Source organism: Betta splendens, chromosome 3 (genome assembly GCF_900634795.4).
Source record: "Betta splendens chromosome 3, fBetSpl5.4, whole genome shotgun sequence".
NCBI classification, from domain to species: Eukaryota; Metazoa; Chordata; class Actinopteri; order Anabantiformes; family Osphronemidae; genus Betta; species Betta splendens.
The window spans coordinates 14869709-14888090 of record NC_040883.2 but is presented as its reverse complement, the minus strand read 5'-3'; the positions used below and the strand labels follow the sequence as shown (position 1 = coordinate 14888090).

Sequence of the window (18382 nt, the reverse complement as noted above, 5' to 3'; positions counted from 1 at the left end):
ATACTGTACAGCTGCAAATGAGAGAGCTGGCATGGACACAACAGGAACTGGGTTCAGAAGACACAAAAAGGAAGAGGCAACCTAACTTTAAGAGACACTGGTGGTGGGGGGTAGTCGCTGGCCTGCTACAAGCAAACTGGGGGTAGTGAGGCCGTGGGAACTCATTAGATCCTCCACACCCCACATCTCTGTGACTTTTTTGCCCCTTTTTCCCAACCCATCCAAAAGAAATGAACAAACTCCACCCTTTCAGGATCTTCCCTCCTGCACTAAACTATTATAAACAGATGTAACGCAGACTTACCAACTAGTCTGGGTTGCAGTTCGGAGCAGTCTGTGGGTTTGGAGGAACATTCCTGTGGTTTCCATGAGGTCTGCTGGCATCGCGCATATAACCAAGGATGGGCATCGCTGGAAAGACACACACCGGAGGCTTTCATTAAGTTAATTTTCATCGTTACTATGCACAGGCGGAATTAAACCTGCAATTAGCAACGCAAGGATATTCATTCACTGGCATCCAAGTATAATTGTTTTCATCTGTTCTCTGGATTTTTTTATACAAGAGGCATGGTTGTACAATATAAATAATTAAGGAAGTCATCCAAAGGGAGGGATTATAACCTCTTTGTGCTTGCTACCAACCTTGGCACTACCAAGATGTCTAAATGTGTTTGTACCATCGTTCCGGACGGACTGCTTGAAAAGGTGGCATCGTTTGGGCATCTCAAACGCGGTAATCGCGATCGAAACAAAATACGATTAACATTTCATCTGTAATTGGTGCCATTTTTTTTTTCCTCATTCATCACGGGAAAACATGGATATTCTAATCTTTTGGAGCTAATGAACTTTGGATAATCACCCTTTTATTTAATTCTGTGGGGGATGTTAATTGTGCAGCGTCTTCATTACACAAATGGATTACAAAAAAGGGGGCTTGCACGAGAGAAGAGAAGGGAACGGGGGGTGGAGTGAGTGTTTATATATGTGTGTGTGAGGGAGAGAGAGAGAGAGCGAGCAAGACGGGGATATTTTTCTTCCTTCGTTATATGCCAGTAGTCAAATAATGCCACAGTACTCACAAACAACCATAGAAAAGCTCCTGCATTGCCAGTGATGTTTAAGTGCTGTGTCTCGGAAAACCTGGTCTCTTTGGTCTGTGCCAGAGCTGTAACGCAGCAACTCTCATATGGAGACATCTGCCTTTTCTGGTTCTGGATCTTACAAAACTGGAGCGAGGAGGAACCTTGGAATCTAATTTCTCTCAAACTGGATCTTATTCGCGTTATTCTAATTATTACTGCGTTAGCTGCATTGGTGTTTATCAGAGTGTTGTTGGCGCCTGGATGAAGCGGAATGCAGAGGAGACAACAGACACTGTGGCTGGCACTGGCTAATATCCCCTGTGCTTAATCATCCTACAGCAGCATGATTTTATGCATATTTCATTTGCATATCATTACATCGCTAAGGCATACAGGCAATTGGCAGCAGACACCAAGGGAGTAGAAACAGAAAAGCATAAAATATTTAGAGAAAAAAAAAGCGAAACATTGTGATGACTATCTGCAAAGCTGTGTGCTTGGTTATGGCAACCTGCCAAATCATTTAATTTAAAACTAATTTAAAAAAAGGCAGCATGTTAAACCTTTCTGACATGAATTAATTGAGTCCTATAATCTGTACAAAAGCTGTCCAATATAACGATAACTAAAGAAGGTCCTTTCACACTGAATTAGTACATGTTTGTGGATTTGTATACGAGGCAGAGATGTACTGGGACTTCAAACTTCCCAAAATTGTGAAGGGGGTTAGCTAAATCCACCCTCCAGAAACTTTGTTTGTCAGACTTTTTAGCTTTTAATTTGAGACAGAGGACTGTACTGTACAGTAGGTGACTGTTAGCAGCACGTGTGAGCCAGGCCATTGAGATAATAAAAGACAATGATCTATAAAGATTATTACCTTGGATATAACTGAGGCTGCTCTTGTCCTGTGCTAAAAAATAACAATGTAGCTGCTTTAAGTTTTTTCTGGCATATGTTAAAATACTATTTCACTAAACATGCATTTAATTTTTGTCACAGTGCAATAAGTACACTACATAATACATGAGAAAACAAAAACTTTCAATCTCCATAAATAAAGAAAAAAGACTAACTACCGTATTGAAAGGATGGACAAAAATGTATTAATTTGCTCTGACTAGAATTACTTCCCACATCGAAATAGCATAGAAAATGTAAATTCTGTGATAAATGTTATTCCACGGAGACCTGTGTATCTAATTGTGGATCTTTCCTTTTTCAGACATCCTTGCTTAATTTTTCCTCTGCGCAGAAAAACTTCCCCCAAAGCCAGAATATTCAAATGAAGTGAGCCTCATGCCTCACACAATTAGAGATGTTTAGTAATTTGAGAAATGAGCGCCGCTGGGGCGAGAAGGAGGGGCAGTACAGATGGCGAGTAAGCTGGCAGGGGAAGCCCAATGAAGTGGGTGGGTATGAGCACTGGCGCTTTTTAACCGTGGCACATGCAGATGTCGCTGTAGTTCTTCCAAAAGCTTCTACCTACACCACTGGAAGGAGGGAGGGAGGTAACGAGGAACTCGTTTAGCATCATACACCTCAACTAAGGAACGGCTGAGGTGTGGGAGAGAAGGCTGGCATCCTGGGCAATAGATGCTAACAGGGGTAGAACCAAAACTGGGGGTACCTGCATGAGGAAAAAAAAAAACAGTGACGTGAAGGTGTCTGTACTTTGAGTCTGTCATTATGGAGAGCTGATAGTAACAGACACACAAACTCCATTTATTATGCAGCTCAGCATGAGCCAGTGTCACAGGACTGCCCCGCCATGCGTTAGCTACTGTACTGCAAATGTTTCTTATCCTCCAATCAAAATCTTTATTTTGTCACTCTTTTGTCATTACACAGTAGTAATGTTTTATCATACACAGGGAGACCACATAACACCAGCATACTGTATGTGTGGGCCAGAACAAATGGCATTTCATAGCACCATTGCTAGAATAAATGCTATCCTTATAGCCAAATGTCCTGGTGGTATAAAATGTCTGGGTTTTCAGATTAATAAAAACACAACATTCAATTTAGTGCCACTGCTATTGGGCAGTTTCACTAATTCAAATGATCCCTAGTTTCTGGTAAGTAAGATAGCTTTATACCTCCATTGTTGTTGTGGATATCATAAAACTTGTATAATATACATGGACTGACTGAACCAAGATGAGAAGCAGCACCCTACAGTAGAACCACTGTCTGAGAACTGCAGATTAATTGGTTCCCGGTAATCTGATTAATATTAATATGCTGTCACTGAAGCAATCAAGGTGACCCACTGAATCTAGCCAGTCCTTTAGAACCTGGTATGAAGGTCAACCGTCAATCAACCTACACAGTGAGCATGAGGATGCCATTAACGTCACCGGTAATGGCTGATGAAGTCACAGTTGTAACGGCGAGCCTCAAGTGTCCTAATAATTTAGTTCACAGCCAATTTTTCCACATAGTGTGACTATGTACAGTAGGAGTATACAGTAGGTACAACTGTGGGACAGGACATTGCATTAGGTAACCTACATAAAAAGCTACAATTTATACAACTAATACAGTTTGTTCTCAGTGATGCTACACGATTATAAAACCTGCACTTGTATGTCCAGTGGGAAGTTGAGGGTGAACCCACTCTAGTCAGAGCAGTCCTTAAAATACACTATGGCTGTCAGAGAGATAAAGATGTATCATTAGAGCAAATGTTTTGTCTGGTCTACTGAGAAGCGTCTGTCTGCGAGGGCTGACTCAACTGCCCATGACAAACCCCTATGTATATCCAATACAGCCATCTTATAGTAGTCACTAAATGCCCCTCCTGAGCGTTGCATGCTCAGTAAAATGCTATAGGTGTATGCAGCTGTTGCTATGTTCCCTGTCCAGGTCAGAGTTTTCTCCCCCAGGTAGAGGCAGAGGAGTTAAACAGAGTGCAGGAGATGATACAGCATGAAAGAAATAGCACGTCTATGCTGTGTCCCACTGGGCCTGCACTGGGCGGCTGGCAAGGGAGCCATTACATGTGTCTATGACAGCTCACTCTCATTATGCCAGCAGACATTTAACACCACCCCTCTAATACCCCAGCTTTGTAATGCAGACTATATCATCATCCGCTACACAGATTTCAAGGGGCTGCTTTCATACACAACGTGCCAAATAAAGTCACTTAAAAAGTATGTTACTTATATTTAAGCTGTACTATAGATTGACTCACTGTCTGGTCCTAAAGGTCACTGTTTTGTCAAAGTCAGGATATGCTGATGATAACGTCTAATGAAAGACACGTCTGATGTGGGGAGAAGTGAGATTATAAAGTAGAGCAGCTGGACAGAGAGCAGGAAATAAACCCCATTGCCCAAATAAATTTAAAGGAATGTTTGCATCCATTCGATTATTTCAGACCTTTAGGCAGTTTTCTTTATACATTAACCTCTCTGCATAATAATTTGCTAATTTTATTTGGCAATTGCTTTCCACAGCTCACCATGTTAGGTAAGACAGCTATAGCATCCATGCAATGTTCCCCATCCCATATGCCATACTGATCTAATAATACTGAAGTCCTGCTGAAACACTCAAAGCCTCTGACACTGAGCACCTCCAGAAATTATAAGTTACTCACAATTTACAGTGCTGCCAGGAGACGACCTGTCTGGTTGAAATCTTACCTGTCCCACCCACTCAAAATGAGTTGAGCTCCGAATGTAAGAAATAAAGAAAGCAAGAAGCACTCATAAGAGCAGAGCTAGGAAAGCATACATGAACATGACCTCTGCTGGCTGTGGAAAAAATCTGCTGCCTCCACATTTTATTGCCAAAGGGCAATGACAGATTTAATTAGCATGAAAAAGACATTTCTTCAAGACTTTTTTGTCAAATCCTACTGCAAAGGTTATGAGAACTGCGCAGGAGATGGAACCAACTTAAAAAAAGGATTTGTAAAGCAAGAGGACGTGTATCTGTAGTCTGTTAAAGTGCAACAGTCATTAGTCAACTTGTTGATATAAAACCTCTGGGCTGTCCACTCAAAGTTAATTTTTAATACAAGGGGAAAAAAGGCCAATTCCGCTACAGCACTCGGCAATATCACATTTCTTGTAATGTTTAAGCAGTGACAGTTTGCACTATGCTGTTCAAACGACCTGACCCTATTGCTGTGTTTAATGCAGCCATTAAATATGTTAACAGATCACTGGCATATATTTCTGCACATTTAGTTATGTGGTGTACTTAAAGGCAAACAAGTACCTAGGTCACTCGCTAGAACTCACTAGTCACTAGTATGTACAGTACTGTATGTCTAGTCTTAAATATAAAGATAGGAGAATAGAGGGAAGTGAAACAGTATAGATGGAGGCCTTGTTTGAAAATGATTGACACAAAAGGCTTGTAATAAGGACCTTGAGACCTATTTTCATTTTTATTCCCACAAGCCAAAGACATTAAGTAGTGTTTTCAGTGCAAATCTAGAGAATTACCTCGATCATGACCAGAACAAAAGCAGGAAATGTGCCTTTTAGAGCTAACAGCCTTTTATGCCTTTTACCTCTCAGAAGTTTTTATGGATTTGCCTCCTCCTTGTGTGTCGACTCTGAGGAAAAGGTTCATTAAGATGAAATGCCTATTTCTCCTTATATTTCTCAATGCGGTGGACAGGAATATTAGCCAATATCTGCCGCAGTAGCCGAAGCAAAAAAGCCAGACTTCCTCCAAGCTAAAGAATTTTGGTAATGGTTTCGTTAGAGCGTCATGCCTGCCTACCATAACGCCAGTCAAATGAGGAAGAGATGCAGGATCAGGGCAGAGAAAAGGGGCGGAACAGGATGGAAAGTGATTATGGGCATGAGTAAAAGGCAAGTAGCAGTCAAGGGATGGTAGACAGCAAGACCCTAACAAAGCAGGACACTTTAAAAAGACCTAAAACTGGTTACAAAGTTACAAAGACTGAGTAATATGACACACACCATACAGTAGTGGTGTGAAAGACGGGTTTCAAAGTGGACTCAGTTTGACCTTAATAAATTTAAATTAAGGATCAAATTAAGACAAAATTACAATTATTTACAGTTAATATTGTATAGTAATCACTGGCACATCTAAATACAAATTCATTTTTTCTGATTTCTGATTAGATTTGGCCCACTTACATCTGTGGGAGAACAATTTCATTAGAAACACCACAAAATGTATGTAATAAGGCCAAATATTAAAAAACCTCAAGGTCAACTAAATGCAATTTGCTACATATATAATTAAGATGTAATCAATGCAACTCTCTTTATCCTTATATGCAAAAAAAAAAAAAATAGAATCGAAAAAAAACATACTTCATTCTGAAGAGAATCTAAACTAATGTATAGCAGAGAAAACTCACTAACGTGAATTTATAAGAGGGATCTAGATGACTTGTGTAAAATTACATACAGCTGATTATACCATGGCATATTACACCATTTAATAGTGGTCCCAATTTTATTAAAGCAAAACATGGGTGTTTTATACAGAACATTTTTTATACACTTCCTACAAGGCCCGGCACTAAATTGGATTTTTGCAGCACTGTTTTGTATTCTGAATCCATCATTTATTATTAAAGAAAGGAATAAAGGGAGGAAGAAGTACAGCCTTTGGCACCATTAGGACTCCCTGCTTCAATCCACCACCCACAACTTTGTGCTTTCCACACCCTTATACTTTTAAAGTAGGTACCGGCAGATTTAATATTCAGTGTACAAATCAATGTCATGATAGACCTGCAGTAAGTATTATAAAATAATTGTACATTATCCATATTTTAAGTATGTTTGGGTGGTATTAGACAGCTATCCTTGATATTATTGTTATTAACCTTAATGCCAATTCAGCACATATTTATAGGAAGCCTTCATCCTTGTACGAGTTTGTTTTTCTGCCTGAAATGTATTAGGTTCATAAAACAGAAACGCTTTGTACAATCAAAAATGTTGAGACAGCAGTGTATGCATGTGCAAGATGAATACATCATGTCAGACAGAAGAATGTGAGTCACACTACTTTGTATGGCTCCTACAGAAGCAGAAGGTAGTGATGCATCTCTCAAAGACATCCAGGAAATCCTTCTTAATAAAAGCTACTCCATGTCCTTTTGTAATTCTGCTCTGTATTATCAGTATGTTGCAGCTAAGTGTTGCAATTAAGCTGGCCTTTTTCATGCAAATCAATTTGACAGCACAACAATCAGTTAGTTATGCTAGCTCCTGCTCTATCATTTTCCCCTCTCTGCTCCTTCTCTCCCTTGCCCTCTCCCTCCCTTCCATCTCATTTTCCCTGGCTTTTGCAGAGATTGGGACATTTGCATTATTTATCATATAAGGTTAGAATATGCAACACTCAAGGCAAGAGCATGTGGCTATTATCAGAGCATTACAAATGTTAAATACCAAATGCACTCATTTGCTTCAGTCATGCTTCAAAACATGCCCAAAAGATAACAGGATCATACTGCAATTTAACTCTTCAAATGAAATACTGGATGAGCCATAGACAGGTCCCTGACAAGGCTACGTTAACAGATATTAGTACTAGCCTATTTCCTGATTTTCATCATGCATCCATGTCGTTTGTGGTCTTGAAGTTGGGCATAGTATCCAACTTTCTACTTACTGAAAACATGCAACCATACTACACTTGACAGGTGGCACCACTGTCACAATGTTTCACAATACTCAAACACCAACACATCAGCATGAGTGGCTACCATAATGGTACATGTCAAAAGCTACTGTAGCAGTAGGCCCCTCACATACTGTATGTGCCCACAGTAATGATGTACTGTAGGTGCTGGTGGACAGATACAGTGCAATTTGGACAAATGAGGTCCATGAAAGACATGCATGAACCAGTGCTATGATGATGGATAGAAGTGGCTTTATTACTATTAAAAAGTCATTTACAATACATTACAAGCGAACTGTTTATTTAAATAGAGTACTCCAGTAATCATCCACCAATGGATAGTCAATCTTGCAAATAGCATCACCACAGTCTGGTGGACATGCTACATTATAAACAGATGCCCAATATGTCAATGCTGTTTCACAAACATATATATATATATATATATATATATATATATATATATATATATATATATATATATATATATAATATATATATATATATATATATATATATATATATATCTATATATATATATATATATATATATATATATATATATCTATATATAATATATATAATATATATATATATATATATTTGTATTTTGTGTGTCATACGTGACCAAAGGGCCTTTTAGTCTCACCGTTGTGGTGTCTCATTAACATGCCAGGCTACTATGAAAACAATCTAAATTCATCTCTTCATCAAAGTCCATAGTTAAGTAGAAAGGCGAGATGGGCAGTCAGCCAGGCACAATCAGAAGAAAATAACTGCATGTGCTCTTTTTTCTAACAGTCAAATAAATTAAATCTGATAAAAAAAAAAATAAATTAAAAAGAGATAAAAAAAAATCTGTGGGTGAAGTGCTGCAGGATGGTCTGTGCGCCTTTAAACTGAGGTCTCAATCTCATAGTTTTGTTCCCTAAAAGGAAATCAGAGGGTTTAGCTGAGGCATTGCCTTGAAAGTCATGAATAAACATCAAATTGCCTTTCTGTGCATACATCATACATCACAAGATGACACTACCTAATGGAGCAAGATTCCTCGCCCTCCGACACATGAAAAGGCAGTGAAATTACCTACCAAAGCATGCAGCCGCATGGTTCTAAAATGGACCGCTGAGGGAGAGAAAGGGAAGGGCTATGGGGAGAAAGGAGGAGTACTGACAAAATTAATCTCTTAGTAAAATGGACCCCTATGATAACCACATTCTAAGCTTAAAGCAGAAAAATAACAGTAGATGCTACAATAATCATTTACAATTACATAAGCACTTTTTGGCTTTACTCTTGGGGCCAATTCTCAATTTCTACTTACGTATTCCTCTACACAGATGTACAATTATGACCGCAGTTGCCATTAAAGACGAGACATTTAAGTTATTGGGTTATTTCAGGCATTAAATTATATTAATTGCATTTACAGTACCAATGTGTCAGAGTTTTTATAGTAAATTTGTGGCAAGGAACCGGAAATAGAAAACAACTCCACTGGCCACTGGAGTGGACTCACTGAAAAAAACAGATGCCCAGTTTACACTATGTGAGTTCTCAGAACCGATTTGCAGCCAAGGCACTCTACCAGCTGAGAGGGCAAAGCAGACAAATGCTCAGTCAGCAAAAAAAAACAAAACGTGTAGAACGTATGGAGCAGTGAGCAGCGACTTGGATGAAGAGTGGAGGGGTGAGGAGGTACAAGAGTCACACAGCAGTTCAGCAAAGGTGAATGGATGGCATTTACTAAGTTAGAGCTACAGTAGAAAAGAGGCTGAGAAGATGTCAATAATAACACTTATTTTCAGGGAAATTTCTATTATGCTGCCACTCAAAGCATTTGCATAGCAAATAAAGTAATAAGCAAAAAATGAAGTTCAAAATAATTTATTGATATAAAGTACAGTATGTAACAAAATGCCTTTTACCATTACTGTAACAATATGGATCATCTAAAATGCTTGTCATAATCATTTCACAAAATGTGTCTCAGTTAAAATTATGTTTAAAAAGTATTATCCAGAATGCATTGCGTTGCCAATAACAGTGGCAACTTTCTAAGAACAGAACTTAAAATGTAAACAAAATGTGAAATAATAATAGTATATCAATGAATGATTCACAGTAAGGGTATAGAAAAGAAAATCATTTTGAACTCATGCTTGTCCTCCATTTCCTTCCTATAAGCGTGGGTGCATCAGTATCTGCAGAGAGCCTAAGGCAACTATGCACAGGACATTTCCACAGAGGTTCACTTGGAAAATATCCATCAGAGGGAGAAACTAATTAGTGCAAGTCCATGTATGCATGCGTGTATGTGGGCATGCGAGTTGGGGCAAAGGGATGTAACCTAGCCAGGCATGAGAGCAGTGCTGCAGCCAAGTGCAGTAATTTCTTTGATCATTTTTAATGGCCATTCTTTCATGTGAGGCTGCAGCTCACACACAGCTCCCTGCAGGTGTCATCTCATTCCCTCAGTTGTGGGATTAGTATGCGGCAGGCAATAAAAAGACAGGCCATTACACTGTGCAGCACACATACATAATCTCAACACAGTGGGATCATTACCTTTTCAAAGGATGATATCAGCTCACAGTCTACAGAGAGGCACAAAGAAAGTGATAGAAGCGAAGCAGAGGAAAAAAGGAACCAAAAGAAGGCGCAGAGTGGGATAAAGGCAATGAGAGACAGCTACCAATCAGCATTGCAAATAACAGCAAACAGTAGCAGTAGATGACGACTGTGCATCCTGGCATGTCAAGTATGGCAAAGTCATACCTGTCGTATTCTGCAAAATACTGCAGGACAAACAAACATCTTCACATTGACCATCTTAGACTGCTCGAATGAATCATTTAACCATTCCAGCCTTTTCCAAATACAAAGTGCCATATTGTTAAGAAAAATATATTAAAAAATAGACGTGCCATATTCTAAATAGACACGCATGCAAAGACCACAGAGCTCTGCTTAATATTGCAGTTCAGCAAAGTGGACATTTGAGGGCCACTCACTGACCCATTGACAGTGGTGGACATTTCAAGAGAACCCCTTCATAAGCCATATGCACTATGCTGTACAGGCCAAACAATTATTGGTAACAAAAACATCTGGGAGAAGACCACTAAGACTGTGCTTTCCAGATGATGTGTTTGTCCACCGCATGTATTGTGCAGCATGTACAGTACTGTTTGTATCAGAGTATGCAGCTTGAAATCCTCTAATACTCAGCCTATCACAGGTCTGTTCGGCAGTTCTGTTTAATTGCTTAAAAAGAGGCACATTGTGACGTTAAATGTCAAACAAGGGTATACAGTATATAATAAAAGGTAAATAGGGAGCAACGTCTACATTCATTCATTTAAAATGTAAATGTCTATTCAATTACAGTATATAAAATCGAAAAGGAATATTTTCCCCCATTTGAAGATTAATCCATTAGGCATTTTCCTATCTTTTTTCAGTCTTTCCTCTTCTACTCAAGGGAAACATATAGTAAGATTCTTGAGCTGCAATTAAGGGGAAGTTGCTGAACCCTGGTAAACTTTAGTAAGCCCTTAATCACCAGGAATCTGATAATCTCAATTATTTCGGTAAACAAGACAGTGAACATCAAACCTTTGCTCTGCACCGAATCCCCTGCATTAAATGAGCTAATTGAAGCAAAATGAAGCTTATTGAGAGATAATTAAATATTTCTACACAGTGTGCACTTATTTTCTTTATGGAAACCATGAATGAAGAACCGATGTAACACAGTTGATTATGTGAGATGATTGGGCAGTAATGTATCAAAGTGACTACAAAAAGAACAACATTGTTCAAAACATTGACCTTTAAAGTAATAAAGTAATTTATTAAAGTGAATTATACATTCTGAAAGGACCTCTGTTAGGTGTCCTACAGGCCTTCTGGTTTCCCAGGTACATAGGGGAGAGCTCCCACTGGTGTTATACAAGGCCTGGGCTGCTGCAGCAAATGATGCCTTTCACCAGACTTTGCCTACACTCTGCTTTTAATTGGCCTCTTCTTTAGTGCTGAACCTTAATGACATTGTTCCAGGATTAAAAGCCTTAGAGTGTTCGCAGAAGGCAAGGGTCCTAACCTTTTCTTGTCTGTGCTGTTTCAGCTGCAACACCCCTGCTTACCCCACATTTATCCACCTCACATTTTTCCACCTGTCTTCCTCCTTTTTTCACACTAGCGTGTTACATGTAGTGTAGGTTACATAAAGTACGTGTTCCTGCCAACCTTCCATCCACTCATTTATTTACACATTTTTCACCTTTGTTTTCCTTCATATTTAGTCCTCAGTTATGTCCATTAAGAAGAAAGCTGTAAAATTACTCCCCAGCAAAAACACACACCTACTGTATTTAAATTGTGTGCATCCAAAAACAGCAATGTTTGTGTACCTGATTGATGTTTTGATACGTTACAGCCGCTGATTCACCTTAACTGAGGTCATTCAGGTAGAATGATTGTCAATCCCCACATTCAGCCCACCTCCCTCCCAAATGCCCGGACCTTGCCAGTGCTGAGTGATAGACTAATCGATGTGCAGCCTAATCAGCCAGCTTAACTCTAATACCTAGGACAGGTCCACATCATTATCATATCAGCCTCCACACATTTCGAGGTGACATGGAAGAGGTAAAAGATTAAAGACAAACTTGTGACGTGGCAGCACAATTTTTAATTTGTTGACCAACCAAATGGAGTGAAAGCTTGGCAGCAGGTAGGAGAAGCTTATAGCAAAGAATGCCAACCAGAAATATGTTTAAAAAATATAGATAATTGTGTCCAATCATTGGACACACATCAGTGTTTACTGTATAACTTAGGCAAATATTTTGCAGCGCTCAAGTAACCTATAAATCGTTTTACACAAACTGTTTACGGGCAGTAAATGAAGAATAAACGGGTGATGCTGGGGCCCTGAGGCATGTTGCAGATTATGCACCTTTAATGTAATTGTCCTGCAAACAAATCATGATCTGATACACTTAGTAGGAAGGAAATGATTGGACATCCAGACTTTACAAATTGTAAAACACAAAACAACAAATTTTGAGTGTGTGTCTGTTTCTTTTCTTCTTAAAATAAATATTGGGCAGAATGATGTCTTTTACTTTTCCGAATTAAAAATCAATCCTACAAGTGCTTGTGATCAATCTTTTTTTTAAAAAAACAGCTGATGTTAGATAGAAGAACAAACACCTTAAGTTTGTTTTTTAAAATTGCAATATTTAAAAATAAAAAATAACTGCTGTTGTAAATAAACCCCTAAAGCAGGACTGTAACTTGAGGCAATGGCTCCACAAATGGCTAACAACTCTGCTGTCAATAGCTTCCGAGATACTCATTGATGCATGTCAATCAATGACCGGTGTGAGACCAGCTTTTAGAGGATCCCTAAGGTGGCTGCTTAGCGTATGCTCAGATTAACACAGTAGCTATGGAGAAGTGTAAACACAGATAAATCTAGACTCCAGCATTCATTGGCTCACCAATGCCATTGATTAATTTCCCAACAGTACTCATGCTTCCTTCTAAGCGCTCATTTTCCCCTCAGTCATCCCACCTGCAGGCTTCACACTCACAACAACCTTCTACTCATTCACTCAACAAATGCAGCCTGCACACTTAGCTATAGAGGGAGCCAAAGAAGAGGGTCGCAAAAACTTCCACTTGTTGAGCATCTGAGTAACACACCATGTTTGCTTCTATTAATTTAGTTTTCTTTGGCAATACCACTTGTGCTCTTCTACCTGCTTGTGTATTTGTGTGGTGGTTTTTATTACTGTATGTAAAAGTATTTCAATAAACTGATCACTGTTAATTCATTAATTGTTAATTAATTTTTATTTTGTCTCATAAATGACTGCTGATGTCAATAAGTTAAAAAAGTATCAAGTATCTTTTAGTCATGATGAAAACAGACAGGACCAATGTGACAGCAGCCTGGGATTAAACATGTTTGTTTGGCTGAATACGTCTCTTATGACTTATGTGCATTCACATCCATTCCTAAACTGAGGTGAATTAAAATCTAGAATGCACAAAGACAAAGTACATCTAAATATCTTATCTTATATATGAAGACAGAATACTTAATACTGGGTTCACCAGGAGTGACAACGCAGTCTGTTTTTATTTTATTTCAGGATTTACCATAATTTGAAGTGGGAGGACAAATCTGTAGTTCTTTTGGTATATCCTCCAATAATTGGATCAAATAATACTTCTTGCCAAGGTAAAACACTGTAACTCTAATAATTACTGGTACTAATATTATTCCAGTGGCTTTCACTAGCAAGTCACCTAGACAATAGTCATTGGGTACCTTTACCTACATACAGTTCCACAAATTCGAAAAGCATAGTAATTTTTATATTCTTGCTCTTTTGTCATCCATTTCAGATGAGATAAAAAAGTAATATTCAGGCAATAAAGCTTGATTTACATCCCCTTCCCTGCCCCCCTTCCTTTTTTATTTGATCATTTAGCCAGGATCATATAACTGTATATCAGACACAAATGAAATCAGGTCCCATGCACATTAAGGGCATGTCTTTCTGCAGCTAACATCCCCTCCAACCCAACCACCCAGCTCAACAGCAAGCCAAGGGCAGAGTCCCATTCATTTTCAGGCCCATTTCCTCCTATGATTAGGCGATCAATCAATCCCAGCATTCAATCTCATCAGGCAGACGGGATTATCTGCCCATCTTCCCTCTCCCTCTTTCAACTCACTCCCTCCCACACACATTAACATCAGATCAAGTATCACCCAACACAAGCAGTCTACCACATCCTCTCACCACAGACGGCTCCTCATCTAAGCCATTTCTCACTTACCCATTCCGACTTCCCACATGGCCTGTGCTAACAAAACAAAACAAAACACATGCATGGCCGCTATAAGGTACTTGTCAGACCAGCCAAGACTATAATGCATTCCTTACCCCGTTACAACCTGACAGAAACTAATCCTAGCATCAACCCTAAAACCAAGTCGTATCCTTGAACATTTGTCTTTACGCAAAACAAGTTGGCTTGCACCTACAAAATAATGTGCTGCTTCACACTGTATCTAAAAAAACTGTGCTGCTGCCTAAGGATAATAAAAAGTACTGTAGAGTTTTCAGATTTTTAAATGTTTTGAGTGTCTGCCTTTTGCTGGATCACATTAATAGAAACTGAATGGGTGGCAGCCTGCTGGTTGATCAAAGACCACTAAAGCAGTCACCTTGGACACAAACTAGAATAAAAACTTTCCATGGCTTTCTGACTTTTTAAAATCATCTGAAGATTAACCCATAACGAAAACAGACATTTGATCTCATACAGAAGAAACATTTTATTATATTGCAGAAGAAAATAGCGTAACAGGGACCTCTATGAAAAGCAGCGCACACCTGTGTAGAAATTTCTCTGCAATGTACTGTATTCAACATCAGATTGAAACATCCGTGTTTGTGTTGTATTAATGTAGCATGCCTTTTCTTTCGTATCAATCAGTAATGCTGGCGTATGGGCAATTAGATATTTATGAAAATAATTTGATTATACAAAGTACACCATTAGAGCTAGAAACACGTAACAAGCTGCTGAAAAGCTCTAACCAGAAGGACATAGTAAATTAAAAAGGCAGCCAACAGCTTAAGGTCATAGTTATACAGTACACAGGTATACCCAGTTCTAAAGCCACTGATATGATATGCAGAGTGAAAAGGCTCTGTTCATGCTCATCATTTTCATCATTCTCTGTTGAATATGATTATGATAAAACATCATATTGTGAAATGTTGAAGTGAAGAAATGAATTAGTAATAAACTTAGACAGACTAAGAGCACACATGGGAAAATGAAATTACTTTTTATGGAATCACTGATATTTAATATTTCTAGCTTTTTTTTTGATAAGCACTTGGTGAAAAGGGGACATTTTCCTTACACTCTGAAATATTTGATGGATTCTCCCTAATGGCAAAAAGCTTTTTGATGTAGACATGCTAATTCTTGAAACAACACTGATGAAACTGTCATGCTTTCAAGACACACCAGCTTTTAGTGAGCCTGTGCTAAAGTAGGTTGAAAGTTGTGTTCATGCCCACATGAACACAAGGTGGATAATGAAATCACAGCCAGCGCAGTACCACCGGGAAAAATAACAAATATGCAACGAAAACGGCATTCGCTTAAAGAAGCACTGGGCGAGTACAGGCTCAAAAAAACTAAAGCTCAAAAAGCTAAATTCATTCACTATCTCCATTTTCACTTTTCAGTTCATTGTTCAAAAACATAATCATTCTGCCAAAACAGTCTTTATTAGTAGCACTGTGCCAATGTGAGGTCAACATGCAATATGGGGTTTTATGTTTATTCTGGTCACTAAACAAATTATAACACAAACAAATTTAAACTAAGACGACACTATTATGAAAAATGGAATTCTAATGTCAATAGATGCACTACAGTGTCTGTATCCATACAAGCTACAGGATGTACAGTAAAGTGGAAGATTCTCTCTGGGGTTCTCGACTGCCCATAGAGACTAAATGGGCTCTAAATATTTATTTTAATGACATCTAAACTCCCTTTAGCCTTTGTTAATGTGCTTGGATCCACTAAGAGCTTAGTCTAAGACCCAGAACTTTTCGTGCATCCCCTTTATTGGCAACAGTTACTCGAACGTACACCATAAACATACCCACGAACTCATAAACTGAAATTTAGACAATTAATTTGAGTGGTATGGGCATTTATGTGGTATTGTGCTGTCTACATATAATACACAGCCTTATCTGCACTGGCCACTGGCTCACTGTAGGCATAGAAATCAGTGCCTGGAGCTGACGTACAATTTATAACCAACAACCGAACCCCACAACTGAATGACTCAAGTCCATTAAAAAAAAACAATCTGTAGCTGATCAAATATACGTAGTTGCCAAAGTTGAGTTGTTTTTTTTTGTTGGCTGGAAAAACTAAGACACTGTTTGAGTAATTGGAAACTGTACTGGATAGGAATAATAGTCGTTTGAGCACATATCTGCTTGCAGAGCAGCCTTGACCTACTGGATGATCTTGATAGAGCTGCGTCCATTTAATTCATATGGACATACTAACACCCCCCAGTCTACAGTACCTTATCTCAGTGAGGACCAAGTAATATATCTGGAATTGGATTAGAGTTATCCCACTGACAGAGATGATGGTACCGACAGACTGCCAGGAACGTATGCACACTAATAGAAGTGGAGCATATCATCCTCTAACCTTGAAAAGTTTATTATAAAGAAACCTTTAAAAAGCTAACTTTGTTCAGTTCACATTCTGGCGGATCTTTAAATGAACTAATGAGATAAAGTTACCTAAACATTTATGAGGGTTGATTGCGGTTAATGTTTTATTGTAGTTCAACTTAAAATACCATTTAATTGTGTAACCCTAGTTTTACGTAGGTTCTGTACACAGAAACAAGAAAAAAGAAGTTTTGATCGGCAGCAAGTAGAAACCCACAGTATCTTAACTAACCATCACATTAGCTAATTATTGCAACAATAATAGTTTGTTAATAATAGTTTGCTAGCTAGCATCCAACAACTGTTAGCCGCGGCATGAGAACAATCAACAATTTACATGTCATTTGCAAAAAAAATTGATTAATGTACTTACAACAACGATTTTGATCCCAAGGTGCATCATGACGCTGCCCAGTTGTAATAAAAAACAAACATTTAAAGGCTGACCAGGGCACTAGCTAGCTACCTGGCTAGCTACCTAGCTAGCTACCCACAGTAGGGTTAGCCATGGGCGACTAGCTTGCGCCCAGCATGCACCTGTTGGCTGCGCTGATTTAATTAACCTCGGACAAGTGAGCTGCATTGAGTTGGTGCGCTGCGTTTTGATCGGTAATGCAAAACGTAAACGTTTCCCGTCAGGGATTTTACGTATTTACTGTGTGTGACGCATAATATAAATACACTGATTTAACACAGCCAAACAATTTATTTATTTATTTTATTTGCTTGTTACTATTTTCCTTTTATATAAAACATTGTGTCGCTGTAAAATCTATTTAAGCTGTTCACCTAAATCCCCTATTTTTTATTTTTTTATTTAATTATTTATCTGCAGAAAACAGGAAAGGATGTGACTGGATAGCATATTATGTATTATTACTATTATTATTATTATTATTATTAGTAGTAGTAGTAGTAGTAGCAGTAGTAGTAGTAGTAATAGTAGTCGTAGTAGTACTAGTAGTATTAAACCGATTTCTGCCTGTTTTTGGTGGTACAGTATATACACATTGTTGTGTGTGTGGGTATGGATTAAAGGGAAAATGTCATGCTCAGTGTTTGTCACTGACATATTGAAAAGAAATAGAAACTTTTAATCTGACAGAACAACGCTAACATTTCATGACATTGATTAATACTGATGGGTGATATGAAATCATCAGTTTACTCAGATGATTTTTGTGGAAGGAAGAGCACTTCCTCCTTGAGGCCGGTGTGAATTATCTGTCCACTTAAAGTGGCTGCGCAAGACTCATAATGTGACTGTGACTTGGCAGCATCTTTGTTACAAACTAAGATTATTAAAAACATGTCCTCTGGCGACTCATTATACCATCAGCT

At 38.5% G+C, this 18382-nt stretch overlaps 1 long non-coding RNA gene across 17 annotated transcripts in view; it reads right to left on the bottom strand.

The window, feature by feature from the left end:
* Nucleotides 1-18382, bottom strand: part of LOC114852348 (uncharacterized) — a 93120-nt gene extending 74738 nt beyond the window's left edge. For 6 of the 17 annotated variants that reach the window (XR_008694280.1, XR_008694282.1, XR_008694281.1 and 3 more), the window contains exons 1-2: nt 17415-18380; nt 305-411 (exon numbers count right to left, since the gene is read on the bottom strand). This is a non-coding gene — a long non-coding RNA (uncharacterized LOC114852348). Of the gene's footprint in view, nt 1-304; nt 412-2577; nt 2719-17414 lie in introns of all 17 variants that reach the window. The other 11 variants (XR_008694276.1, XR_008694294.1, XR_008694283.1 and 8 more) reach the window with 6 other exon arrangements.